Source organism: Rhinopithecus roxellana, chromosome 16 (assembly GCF_007565055.1).
Source record: "Rhinopithecus roxellana isolate Shanxi Qingling chromosome 16, ASM756505v1, whole genome shotgun sequence".
NCBI lineage: Eukaryota > Metazoa > Chordata > Mammalia > Primates > Cercopithecidae > Rhinopithecus > Rhinopithecus roxellana.
This window is the reverse complement of record NC_044564.1, coordinates 30,525,230-30,538,738: the sequence shown is the minus strand read 5'-3', so window position 1 is coordinate 30,538,738 and position 13,509 is coordinate 30,525,230. Positions and strand designations below refer to the sequence as shown.

Sequence of the window (13,509 nt, the reverse complement as noted above, 5' to 3'; positions counted from 1 at the left end):
ATCTGATAATTAACTTCTCAGTCTGTTCTTTCATCCATGAAATGGGATTACTAATACCTACCTTTCAGGTTGTTGAGAGGGTTAGAGAAGATAGCTGATGTGAAACACTGGTTCAGTTTGGAAACACATAAAGCCTAAATAAATAACTATTCTAAAGATCGCCTTTAAAGCTGGCGATGTTCTTTTAAATGTCCCTAGTGGTTACAGACTTGGTTTTCTGGATTTTTGAAATGGCCAAAATTTACCAAAGCCCATCCCTACGGGAAAGATATCAAACTGAGTAATACTGTTTTTGGTCAGAAACAGAGTTTACCTCTTACATTATGAGGCTGCTTTTGTCATATTACTTGGAAATTGGTTCTGAAGAAATAGCCATAAAGAAATTCCTAAGTGGTTGCCATGGCCTTCCCCGATGGTGGTTAGCTTCCACTCCACGTCGGCACAGCTCCATCTACCACTGTCCCCCGCCCCATGTATAGTCTCAGACCCAACACCCGTCTCCAACCTAGGCTGCCTGGCTTCTTGTCCATTCAGAGGCTTAATGTTTAGGCACCTTACCAGACCTGGTTTCTTTTTTTTTTTTTTTTTTTTTTGAGACGGAGTTTCACTCTGCCACCCAGGCTGGAGTGCAGTGGCGCGATCTCAGCTCACTGCAAGCTCCGCCTCCCGGGTTCCCGCCATTCTCCTGCCTCAGCCTCCCGAGTAGCTGGGACTACAGGCGCCCGCCACCTCGCCCGGCTAGTTCTTTGTATTTTTAGTAGAGACAGGGTTTCACCATGTTAGCCAGGATGGTCTCGATCTCCTGACCTCGTGATCCGCCCGTCTCGGCCTCCCAAAGTGCTGGGATTACAGGCTTGAGCCACCGCGCCCGGCCCAGACCTGGTTTCTAGTAACACGTTTACAAGAGCTGGATTCCTGAATCAGCCCCCGAATCACTCTGTTACCATACAGACTGCATGCCCAAGAATCAAACTTTTTTTTTTTTTTTTTTTTTTTTTTTTTTGAGATAGAGTCTCATTCTGTTGTCCAGGTTGGAGTGCTGTGGTACAACCTCAGCTGACTGCATCCTCTACCTCCTGGGTCCAAGTGATTCTCCTACCTCAGCCTCCCAAGTAGCTGGTTCTACAGGCATGCACTACCCTGCCCAGATAATTTTGTCTTCTTAGTTGAGATAGGGTTTTACCATGTTGGCTAGGCTGGTCTCAAACTCCTGGCCTCAAGTGATCCACCTGTCTCAGCCTCCCAAAGTTGTGGAGGCGTGGCCGGCCATAGATGTTAACTTCTTTTTTTTTTTTTTTTGAGATGGAGTCTTGCTCTGTCACCCAGGCTAGAGTGCAGTGGTGCAATCTCAGCTCACTACAACTTCTGCCTCCTGGGTTCAAGTGATTCTCTTGCCTCAGCCTCCCAAGTAGCTGAGACCACAGGTGCATGCCATCATGCCCGGCTAATTTTTTGTATTTTTAGTAGAGGTGGGGTTTTATCGTGTTAGCCAGAATGGTCTCGATCTCCTGACCTTGTGATCCACTGGCTTCGGCCTCCCATAGTGCTGGGATTACAGGCATGAGCCACTGCGCCTGGCTGATGTTAACTTCTTAAGAAGCTATTTTTACCTTCAGATTCCAATATTGTCCCAGTTCACTGACCTGGGCTCTTCCAACTCCCAGCCCTGACACGTGACCATGCTGAGCTCTCTGTATCGCCCTGGCACTCCCTCAGCATGCCAGTTCTCCTGCTATTTGAAACGGGCCTTGCTACACAGAAGAAGAATCCCTGTATAGAAGATTCATCACATTCTTCTTTGTAAGCAATAGAATCAAACTGACTAGTTTTAATAGAAAAGTAATTTATTGAAGGATACTGGGACTTGAAAGAAGATCAGGAAAGGCTAGACAACCAGGCTCAGTAAATAGGCAAGAAGAAGAAAAACTAGAATCAGCCACAGCCAGAGCCAAAATCATGCCCAAGCCCTTACTGGTGAGGACACCACTGCCACCAGTGCTGAGTGCTGGACCTCATGGCCACCACTTCAGCTCTGTGCATCAGATGCAGCACCCCTCAGCTCCTGCCACTACAGGCATCCCCCAAAAGGATTCTCTACTGTGCCTCTTTGTATAAACAGCCTCTGCCGCAGTCTGGAGGGAGCCAATTGGATTGGTCTATCCCAGGTCGCAGGGCAGTGCCCCCGCTTCAAGAGATCCTGGGAAAGTATCTGACATCTTCAGCTTCCAGGACAGGTGTCCAAAACAAGTATCCGTGAAGCCTGACAGGCTGTGTCTGCTATGACGAGGACATTAATCTCAATGTAGTAAACTGTAGCTCACTGGAATTTTAAAAGTTTGGAACAATTTTCTGGAAAGCCTTAAAAGAGGTTAAGCCTTTGTGTTAAGAAATTTCATTGCTGGGCACAGTGGATCATGTCTGTGATCCCAGCACTTTGGGAGACCGAAGCTGGTGGATCACCTGAGGTCAGGAGTTGGAGACCAGCCTGGCCAACATGGTGAAACCCCATCTCTACTAAAAATACAAAAATCAGCTGGGTGTGGTGGCGGGCACCTGTAATCCCAGCTACTCAGGAGGCTGAAGCGGGAAAATTGTTTGAACCTGGGAGGCGGAGGTGGCAGTGAGCCAAGATTGCGCCATTGCACTCCAGCCTGGGCAACAAAAGCAAAACTTTGTCTCAAAAAGAAAGAAAAAGGAAGGAAGGAAGGAAGGAAGGAAGGAAGGAAGGAAGGAAGGAAGGAAGGAAGGAAGGAAGGAAGGAAGGAAGGAAGGAAGGAAGGAAGGAAGGAAGGAAGGGAGGGGAGAAATTCCACTTTTCAGAGTCTAGGATTAGGCTATAATGTGAAGCAGACTAAAATTTCTTCAAAAATATGTTTATTTTTATTAACTATTACAATTGCAAAACACTCCAAATGTTCACGCCTGTAATCCCAGTGCTTTGGGAGGCTGAGGGTGGGAGGACAGATTGAGGCCAGGAGTTTGAGACCAGCCTGGGCAACAATGCAAGTGATCCCATTCTATAAAAAAATTTTTTTTTTCATGAGCTGGGTGCAGTGGTGTGCACCTATAGTTCCAACTACTTGGAAGGCTGAAGCAGGAGAATCACTTAAATCCAGGAGTTCAAGGCTGTAGTGAACTATGATCATGCCACAGCACTCCAGCCTAGCTTGGGCAACAAAGTGAGACCCTGTCTCTTAAAAACAAAAATTACAATCATATTAATTTTAAAGATATAAAGCAAGATATAAAACTGCCTACAGTAAATGGAGAATTACATACAGAATGGTCTTACCATGTAAAAGTATTGACAGATAAGGAGCTAGACAGATAAATGCATCAGGAAGGTAGTCATGCTCACAATTGGTAAAAGCCATAAAAATTTCTTTTCTTATTTCTACTTTCTGTACCTTTCTGATTTTTCTTATAAAGGGGATGTACTGAATATATTCCTTATATATTTTTAAGAGTTATTTTTAAAATATCTGTTTCATTGCCTATGGTCACTCCTGATATAACAATTTATCAATTAAGTTAGCTTGTTTTATATTTTAAAAGACTAAGAGCCATACAGTTAAATGCAATGACACACAGTTCCCCTTCCTTCCTTCCTTCCCTCCCTCCCTCCCTCCCTCCCTCCCTCTCTCTCTCTCTCTCTCTCTCAGTTCCCCTTCCTTCCTTCCTTCCCTCCCTCCCTCCCTCCCTCCCTCTCTCTCTCTCTCTCTCTCTCTCTCTCTCTTTCTTTCTTTCTTTCTTTCTTTCTTTCTTTCTTTCTTTCTTTCTTTCTTTCTGATGAAGTCTCACTGTCGCCCAGGGTGGAGTGTAGTGGCATGATCTTGGCTCACTGCAACCTCCACTTCCCGGGTTCAAGCAGTTTTCTGCCTCAGCCTCTGGAATAGCTGTGACTACAGGCATGCACCACCATGCCTGGCTAATTTTTGTATTTTTAGTAGAGATGGAGTTTCACCATATTGGCCAGACTGGTCTTGAACTCCTGACCTCATGATCTGCCCACCTCGGCCTCCCAAAGTGCTGGGATTACAGGTGCGAGCCACCGCCCCCAGCTGACACACACAGTTCTAAAAGTCACGTTATAAACAACTGGAGTTAGCTGAGTGTGGGCTCGGTGTTAGATGATATTAGGGAATTATTTTTGGAGATATGTTGGTTTGAATAGTCACAATGTCTATAATTTAATTTTTAAAAATCAGCAAAAATATGATTTTTATAAATTAAAATTTAAGGAATATTTTAAAATATTAAATATTTTATTAAGTATTTAATTAATTATTTATTAAATTAATATTTAAAAATTAAGGAAAGCCATATAAAATGTTCGAAATGATTGAAAGTAATTGGATAGGAAAAGGAAAAGGATTAAAGAAGGATGGGCCAGGCTCAGTGCCTCATGCCTGTAATCCCAGCACTTTGGGAGGCCGAGGTGGGTGGATCACCTGAGGTTAGGAGTTCAAGACCAGCCTGGCTAACATGGTGAAACCCCGTCTCTACTAAAAATACGGCCGGGCACGGTGGCTCAAGCCTGTAATCCCAGCACTTTGGGAGGCCTGAGACGGGCGGATCACGAGGTCAGGAGATTGAGACCATCCTGGCTAATACGGTGAAACCCTGTCTCTACTTAAAAATACAAAAAACTAGCCGGGCGACGAGGCGGGCGCCTGTAGTCCCAGCTACTCGGGAGGCTGAGGCAGGAGAATGGCGTAAACCTGGGAGGCGGAGCTTGCAGTGAGCTGAGATGGGGCCACTGCACTCCAGCCTGGGTGGCAGAGCAAGACTCCGTCTCAAAAAAAAAAAAAAAAAAAATTAAAAAAAATAAAAATACAAAAATTAGCCCGGCGTGGTGGCAAATGCCTGTAATCCCAGCTGCTCCAGCTACTGGGGAGGTTGAGGCAGGAGAATCGCTGGAACCCAGAAGGCAGAGGTTGCGGTGAGCCGAGATGGCGCCACTGCACTCTAGCTTGGGTGACAGAGTGAGACTCTGTCTCAAAAAACAAAACAAAACAAAACAAACAAACAAACAAACAAAATCGATGCAAATATTAACCAGAAGAAAGAAGGTGTCGCTATATTAATATTAAGTTAGTGGTTAAAGCAGAAAGTATTGCTAGAGATAAATAGGAAAACTTTATTATGAGATAAAGGTTAAGTTTACCAGAAGATATAAGAATTCTAAATTTGTATTCAACCTAATAACCTAGCCTCAAAATGTATACAGCAAAAACTGAAGAAAGAAATGAAGTCATACTTTCAGTGAGAGATTTTAGCACCCCTCTCTCAATAAATGATAGAATAAGCAAACACCCAAAACAAGCAAAAAATAAGCAAATCATTAACATACAGAAGGCTTGAACAAGATTAATAAACTTGACACAATTGACAAGAGGAACACTCCCACCAACAACCACAGAAAACATTTCCTTTTCAAGTGTATTTGGAACATTTATAAAATTGATGTATGCTGGACAATAAAGCAAGTCTGAACAACTTTCACATTACTGAAATCATACAGAATCTGTTCCCTGGGCTTCACAGAATGATGCTAAAACATCACTTGTAATGGAAATACAGGGCGGGGCACAGTGGCTCCCGGTGCATTGGGAGGCAAAGGTGGGAGGGTTGCGTGAGGCCAGGAATTCAACACCAGCCTGGGCAACAAAGCAAGATTCCGTCTCCACAAAAAATAAAAATTAGCTGGGTGTGGTGGTACATACCTGTAGTCTCAGCTGCTTGAGGGGGAGTACGGTTTCAGGCGAGAGGGTCACTGGAGCCCAGGAAGTCGAGGCTGCAGTGAGCTATGATTGCACCAGTGCACTCCAGCCTGAGCAGCAGAGAGACACCCTGTCTCTAAAAAAAAAAAGAAAGAAAGAAAAAAAGAAAGAAATATAGATACCATTAGGAAAAAGGTAACTAGAAAATTCACAAATTCGTCTGGGGTGGTGGCTCATACCTGTAATCCCAGCACTTTGGGAGGCCGAGGTGGGCAGATCACCTAAGGTCAGGAGTTCGAGACCAGCCTGACCGATATGATGAAACCCCATCTCTATTAAAAATACAAAATTAGCCGGGTGTGGTGGCATGAGCCTGTAATTTCAGCTACTTGGGAGACTGAGACAGGAGAATTGCTTGAAGCTGGGAGATGGAGGTTGCAGTGAGCTGAGATCACACCATTGCACTCCAGCCTGGGCAACAAGAGCAAAACTCCATCTCAAAAAAAAAAAAAATCACAAATTAAGTGACCCAGTTTTACATATTTTGTAGTATAAAGACTAAATCACAAAAGAAATTAGAAAATATCTAGAACCGAATGAATAACTCATCCCTTCTAAGATATTTTATGCCATACTACCAAACCAAAGACAGTCCATTTTTTATAAAATAGCAAGACTTTTCTTATTTCAAAAAGAGCTATACATGACCAGGCAAAAAATATCAAGGTCAATTTTTTTTTTTTTTTCTTGAGACAGAGTTTCGCTCTTGTTGCCCGCGCTGGAGTGCAATGGCATGACCTTGGCTCATGCCTGTAATCCCAGCACTTTGGAAGGGCAAGGCAGGTGGATCACCTGAAGTCAGGAGTTCAAGACCAGCCTGACCATGATGGTGAAACCCCATCTCTACTAAAAATACAAAAAATTAGCCGGGTGTGGTGGTGCATGCCTGTAATCCCAGCGCTTCGTGAAGCTGATGCAGGAGAATCGCTTGAACTCAGGAGATGGAGGCTGCAGTGAGCCGAGACTGCGCCACTGCACTCCAGCCTGGGCAACAGAGCAAGACTCCATCTCAAAAAGAAAAAAAAAAAAAAAAGTCAAATTAAGAAAACTAAGAAAGGCGGAGAAATTTCTCCATATTAAAGGAACAAAGGAGACATGGGAACTCAGTACAAGGCAGGATCCTACACTGGATCCTAATCTGGGGGAAAAAATCGTTTATAATTAATTATTGGGACATCATTTTAACAATGGAGAAAATCTGAATTTACATTTGAACTATGGATTACATAGATAATACAAAGAAACACAGCGAGTGGGGCAAGATATAAAGAATGAACGAATGTAAAGGGCATTTGGGAGTTCCTTGCACAATTCTTGAAACTTGAGATGAAAGGAAATAGTTGTTCCTGAACCATCATAACGGAATGGGTAGAAACAAACCCTGTCTTGTTTCCTTTTTGGCCTTTTAATTTAAAGTCAATATTTTAATAATCTTTTTGATGCTCCAGTTGGTTGCTCCCAGCCTGCAAATGGACCACTACCAATATGTAATTAAAGGAGAATAACAAATAGAATATAGATTACACAGGTGCTGACTTACAAATGCAAACGTTGTAGCAGAAGATTAAGCTCCCCAGAGGCTACAGGTGCGCATCTTTGCTTATTGCCATCATAATTCATTAATGGTCAAAGTAACGCTGAGATCAATATTCCTGCAGTCATGGGAATGAAAAAAAATGATCACCACCAAAACAAGATACAAAGACAGCCTCAAAATGTTTCTCCCTACATAATTAAGAAACCACTCATTGTCATTAATTTTAAAACTGAACAGATTTTCTTAGCTAGTGTGTGTTCAAGAGGTGGCATACGTTAAAGGATGTTGAAAAGAATTGTTGTTCCCTTACACAGAAGGGTATGCAAGAGACAGAGAAACAGAGTTGCATATGTTTATCTAGTTATCTTCTTAGCTCCTCAAGAACAAATATTTTCCTTGAAGTCTTTCCTTTCTCTCTCTCTCTCTCTTTCTTTCTTTCCTTCTTCTTTTTTTTGGGGGGGGGGGATAGAGTCTTGCTCTGTCACCAGGCTGGAGTGCAGTGGCGCGATCATGGCTCACTGCAACCTCTGCCTCCCGCGTCCAAGCAATTCTCCTGCCTCAGCCTCCCGAGTAGCAGGGACTACAGGCACCTGCCACCACTCCCGGCTAATTTTTGTTTTTGTTTTTGTTTTTTTTGAGATGGAGCCCAGGTTAAAGTGTAAGTAGTGCGATCTCGGCTCACTGCAAGCTCCGCCTCCTGGGTTCAGGCCATTCTCCTGCCTCAGCCTCCTGAGTAGCTGGGACTACAGGCGCCCGCCACCACGCCCAGCTAACTTTTTGTATTTTTAGTAGAGATGGGGTTTCACCATGTTGGCCAGGATTGTCTTAATCTCTTGACCTCATGATCCGCCTGCCTTGGCCTACCGAAGTGCAGGGATTACAGGCGTGAGCCACCGCGCCTGGCTTACATTTTTCCTATTGGCCATTTGTGTGTCTTCTTTTGAAAAGCGTCTACTAAGGTCTTTTGCCCATTTTTAAATTGGATTATTTATTTTTTGCTATTGAGTTAAATTCCTTATCTATTTTGGATATTAACTCCTTCTCAGATGCAGTTCGTAAATATTTTCTCCCATTCTGTAGGTTGTCTTTTCACTCTACTGATTATTTCCTTTGCTGTGCAGAAGGTTTTTGGTGTGATGTAATTCCACTTGTCCATTTTTACTTTCATTGCTTGTGCTTTTTTTGTTTTTTTTTGTTTGTTTGTTTGTTTTCTTTTTTTCTGAGAGGGAGTCTCACTCTGTCGCCCAGGCTGGATGGAGTACAGTGGCGTGATCTCAGCTAACTGCAAGCTCCACCTCCTGGGTTCACACCATTCTCCTGCCTCAGCCTCCCGAGTAGCTGGGACCAAAGGCGCCCACCACCACACCCGGATAATTTTTTGTACTTTTAGTAGAGGCGGGGTTTCACCATGTTAGCCAGGATAGTCTCAATCTCCTGACCTCATGATCCGCCTGCCTCAGCCTCCCAGAGTGCTAGGATTACAGGCGTGAGTCATTGCGCCAGGCCTTTCTTTCTTTTTTTTTTTTTTTGAGAAGGAGTCTCACTCTGTCACCCAGGCTGGCGTGCAGTGGTGCAATCTCGGCTAACTGCAACTTCTGCCTCCCAGATCCAAGTGATTCTTGTGCCTCAGCCTCCTGAGTAGCTGGGATTACAGGCACTTACCACCATGCCTGGCTAATTTTTTTGTATTTTTAGTAGAGATGGGTTTTCGCCATGTTGGCCAGGCTGGTCTTGAACTCCTGACCTCAGGTGACCCACCGCCTTGGCCTCCCAGAGTGCTGGGATTACAGGCACGAGCCACCGCGCCTGGCTGTGCTTTTGAGTTCTCATCCAAAAAATCTTTCCCCAGATCGATGTCATGAAGTATTTCCCTTATGTTTTTTTTTTTTTTTCAGTAGTTTTATAGTTTCAGATCTTACATTTAAGTCTTTAATCCATTTTGAGCTGATTTTTGCATATGGTGAGAGGTAGGTGTCTAGTTTCATTCTTCTGCATATGGACATTCAGTTCTCCCCACATCATTTATTGAAGATACTGTCCTTTTTCCAATGTATGTTCTTAGTACCATCACAGAAAATCAGCTGGCTGTGTGTGGATTTCTTTCTGTGTTCCCTATTTAGTGCCATTTGCATAGTGTGTCTATAGTTTATGTGTCTATTTTTATGCCAATACCATGCTATTTTGGTTATCATAGCTTTGTATGGTATATTTTGAAGTCAGGTAGTGTGATGTCTCCAGTTTTGTTCTTTTTGTTCAAGAATGCTTTGGTTATTTGGGAACTTTTGTGGTTCCATACAAATTTTAGAATTGATTTTTTTCTATTTTTTGTGAAGAATGTCATTTAAAGTTTGACAGGGATTGCAGTGAATCTGCAGATCACTTTGAGTAGTATGTACATTTTAAGAATATTAATTATTTCAGTCCATGAACACAGAATATCTTTCCATTTATTTGTATCCTCTTCAATTTCTTTCATCAGTGTTTTATAGTTTCCATTGTAGAGATATTTTACCTCCTTGGTTAAATGTATTCCTAGATTATATATATATATATATATATATATATATATATATATTAGTTATTATAAATGGGATTTTCTTGATTTCTTTTTTGGATAGTTCATTATTGGTATAAAAAAACACTACTGATTTTTGTATGTTGATTTTGCATCCTGCAACTTTACTATATTGGTTTATCGGTTCTAACCATTTTTTTGGTGGAGTCATTAGGGTTTTCTATACATAATATCATGTCACCTGCAAACAGGGACACTTTGACTTCCTCCTTTCCAATTTGTTTGTCTTTTATTTCTTTCTCTTGCCTAATTACTTTGGCTAGCAGTTCTAGGACTATGATGAATAAAAGTGATGAAAGTGGACATCCTTGTCTTGATCCAGATCTTAGAGGAAAACGTTTCAACTTTTCCCCATACAGTATGATGTTAGCTGTGGGTTTGTGTGAGACTTTCTGTTAAACATTTCTTTTTTTTTTTTCTTCTTTGGATGGAGCCTTGCTCTGTCACCCAGGCTGGAGTGCAGTGGCACCATCTTGGCTCACTGCAACCTCTGCCTCCTGGGTTCAAGTGATGCTCCTGCCTAAGCCTCCCAAGTAGCTGGGACTATAGGTGCCCATGACCACACCTGGCTAGTTTTTGTATTTTTAGTAGAGACAGGGCTTCACCATGTTGGCCAGGCTGGTCTTGAACTCCCAACCTCAGGTGATCTGCCCTCCTCAACCTCCCAAAGTGCTGGGATTACAGGCATGAGCCACTGTGCCCGGGCTCTGTTAAACATTTCTGCTTTTAGTTTTCTAGTTGTAAAGAGGCTCTCTTACCCAAAACTTTTAAAATAAATACTGCTCTTTTATGATATGCTCATATTTTACATAAGTTGGAATAACAAGGCTCTCAAGAGTGGTATGACTCACACCTGTAATCCCAGCATTTTGGGAGGCTGAGGTGGGAGCATAGCTTGACTGCAGGAGTCCGAGACCAGCCTGGGCAACATAGAGGGACACTGTCTCTACAAAAAACAAACAAACAAACAAACAAACAAAACTAGCTAGGCGTGGTGGTGTGTGCTTGTAGTCCCAGCTACTTGGAAGGCTGAGGTGGGAGGATCACTTGAGCCTGGGAGGTCAAGGCTGCAGTGAGCCCTGATCGTACCACTTGCACTCAGCCTGGGCAAAAGAGCAAGACCCTGTCTCAAAAACAAACAAAGAATAATGAATATTTGAAATAGTATAACCGGCCTATTAAGAAAGTCCCAGCTTTGGCAGGCACAGTGACTTACACCTGTAATCCTAATACTTTGGGAGGCTGAGGTGGGAGGGTCACTTGAGCCCAGGTGTTTAAGACCAGCCTGGGCAACATGGTGAGACCCCATCTCTGAAAAAAAATTTTTTTAAATTAAAAACATGGACCGGGCATGGTGGCACACACCTACAATCCCAGCATTTTGGGAGGCCAAGGCGGGCGGATCACAAGGTCAAGAGATCGAGACCATCCTGGCCAACATGGTGAAACCCCGTCTCTACTAAAAATACAAAAACTAGCCAAACGTAGTGGTGCGTGCCTGTAGTCCCAGCTACTTGGGAGGCTGAGGCAGGAGAATCTCTTGAACCTGGGAGGTAGAGGTTGCAGTGAGCTGAGATCATGCCACTGCACTCCAGCCTGGCAACAGAGCGAGACTCTGTCAAAAAAAAAAAAAAAATTGGCCGGACGCAGTGGCTCATGCTTGTAATCCCAGCACTTTGGGAGGTGGAGGTGGGCAGATTACCTGAGGTCAGTATTTCAAGACCAGCCTGGCTAACGTGGTGAAATCCCGTCTTTACTAAAAATACAAAAACTAGCCAGGTGTGGTGGCACATACCTGTAGTCCCAGTTACTTGGGAGGCTGTGGCAGGAGATTTGCTTGAACCCAGGAGACAGAGTTTGTAATGAGCCGAGATCATGCCACTGCACTCCAGCCTGGGTGACAGAGCAAGACTCTATCTCAATAAATAAATAAATAAATAAATATGTTTTAAAAATAAGAAAGTCCCAGTTTTGTGCAAAATTTGAAATTATTTAACTCCAGTCAAGAGTAATTTTTTAGGCCGGGTGAGGTGGCTCATGCCTGTAATCCCAACACTTTGGGAGGCCGAGGCCGGTAGATCACCTGAGGTCAGAAATTTAAGACCAGCCTGGACAACATGGTGAAATCTTGTTTCTACTGAAAATACAAAAATCAACCAGGCGTGGTGGACAACATGGTGAAACCTTGTTTCTACTGAAAATACAAAAATTAACCAGGCGTGGTGGTGGGCACCGGTAGTTCTAGCTACTTGGGAGGCTGAGTCAGGAGAAATGCTTGAACCTGGGAGGCAGAGGTTGCAGTGAGCCAAGATCGCACCACTGCACTCCAGCCTGGGTGACAGGAGCGAGACTCTATCTCAAAAAATAAATAAATCGGCCCTGTGGGGTGGCTTATGCCTGTAATCCCAGCACTTTGGGAGACTGAGGCAGGTGGATCATGATGTCAGGAGTTCAAGACTATCCTGACCGACGTGGTGAAACCCCGTTTCTACTAAAAATACAAAAATTAGCCAGGCATGGTGGCGCATGCCTGTAATGGCAGCTACTCAGGAGGCTGAGGCAGGAGAATCCCTTGAACCTGGGAGGCAGAGGTTGCAGTGAGGCGAGATCGTGCCATTGTCCTCCAGCCTGGGCAACAAAAGCGAAACTTGTCTCAAAAAAAAAAGTTCATCAAATTAAAAAAATATAATAATATTTTGTAGAAAGGAGGTCTTACTTTGTTGCCCAGGCTGGTCTCAAGCTCCTGGGCTATAGTGATCTTCCTACCTCAACTTCTAAAAGTACTGGGATTACAGGCGTGAGCCACCACCCCTGGCCTATTATTTTAATGTTTAGAGTTATAATTTTTAAATAGTTTTTATTCTATAACAAGGTCATCTAAGGAGCAAGTTCCAGTGAGCATTTAATTCAGTGAGAACAATAACCCAATCTTGAAAATATATTCTTTTGGAACAGAAGTCAGAGACAATAAAACACTAGATAAAGCCACATGGCCATGTACCAAGCTATTAAATTTTGGAGACAGTATTCTGTGAAATATCAAAGATAATTCCAGGAAAATTTAAGAGAGTATTAAAGCAAATACATCTTTAAGTTTGCAAATACAATCTTATAACTGGGTATGGATAATGAAACTGAAAAAATGCTATGGCTGCAAGATCATTCCTAACACAATGTGTCCCTATGCTACAGAGATTGTCTGCACCTGTGCTCTGAGATTATACCCCCACGACCATACAGATCTGCCTACAAAAAAACTACTCATGACTTACGCATGCTTTGAATATAAGAAGTGTTTGGAAAAATCACTCTTCTTTCCAATTTCTTGGTTATCTAATGGCCTGCAGGTATAAAAGATAAGAATTTAGCTCATTTATGTTTTCTTCATCCTCCCAATTCCTTCAGTGTTAGGTAGTTATGTCATTATTTTTAAGTTTTGTTGTGGTTACCCTTTAACTTTAAATAGTATGTTACACCTCAATTTTTCATTCCAAAAACTTGAGTCAGTATCCTGACTTCAGATTATAGAAGTTGCAGGTATCTATGATACTATCCTTCTCTTCATATTTCCTTAACTTTCCATTTCCCACCTTTTGTTACCTATACTTTTATAT

The 13,509-nt window shown here is 42.9% G+C and overlaps 1 long non-coding RNA gene across 4 annotated transcripts in view; it reads right to left on the bottom strand.

The window, feature by feature from the left end:
* Positions 1 to 13,509, bottom strand: part of LOC115894002 — an 80,191-nt gene that overhangs the window by 22,784 nt on the left and 43,898 nt on the right. For all 4 annotated transcript variants that reach the window (XR_004054050.1, XR_004054052.1, XR_004054051.1 and 1 more), the window contains exons 4-6: positions 13,168 to 13,236; positions 7,324 to 7,435; positions 5,727 to 5,859 (exon numbers count right to left, since the gene is read on the bottom strand). This is a non-coding gene — a long non-coding RNA (uncharacterized LOC115894002). The remainder of the gene's footprint in view (positions 1 to 5,726; positions 5,860 to 7,323; positions 7,436 to 13,167; positions 13,237 to 13,509) is intronic.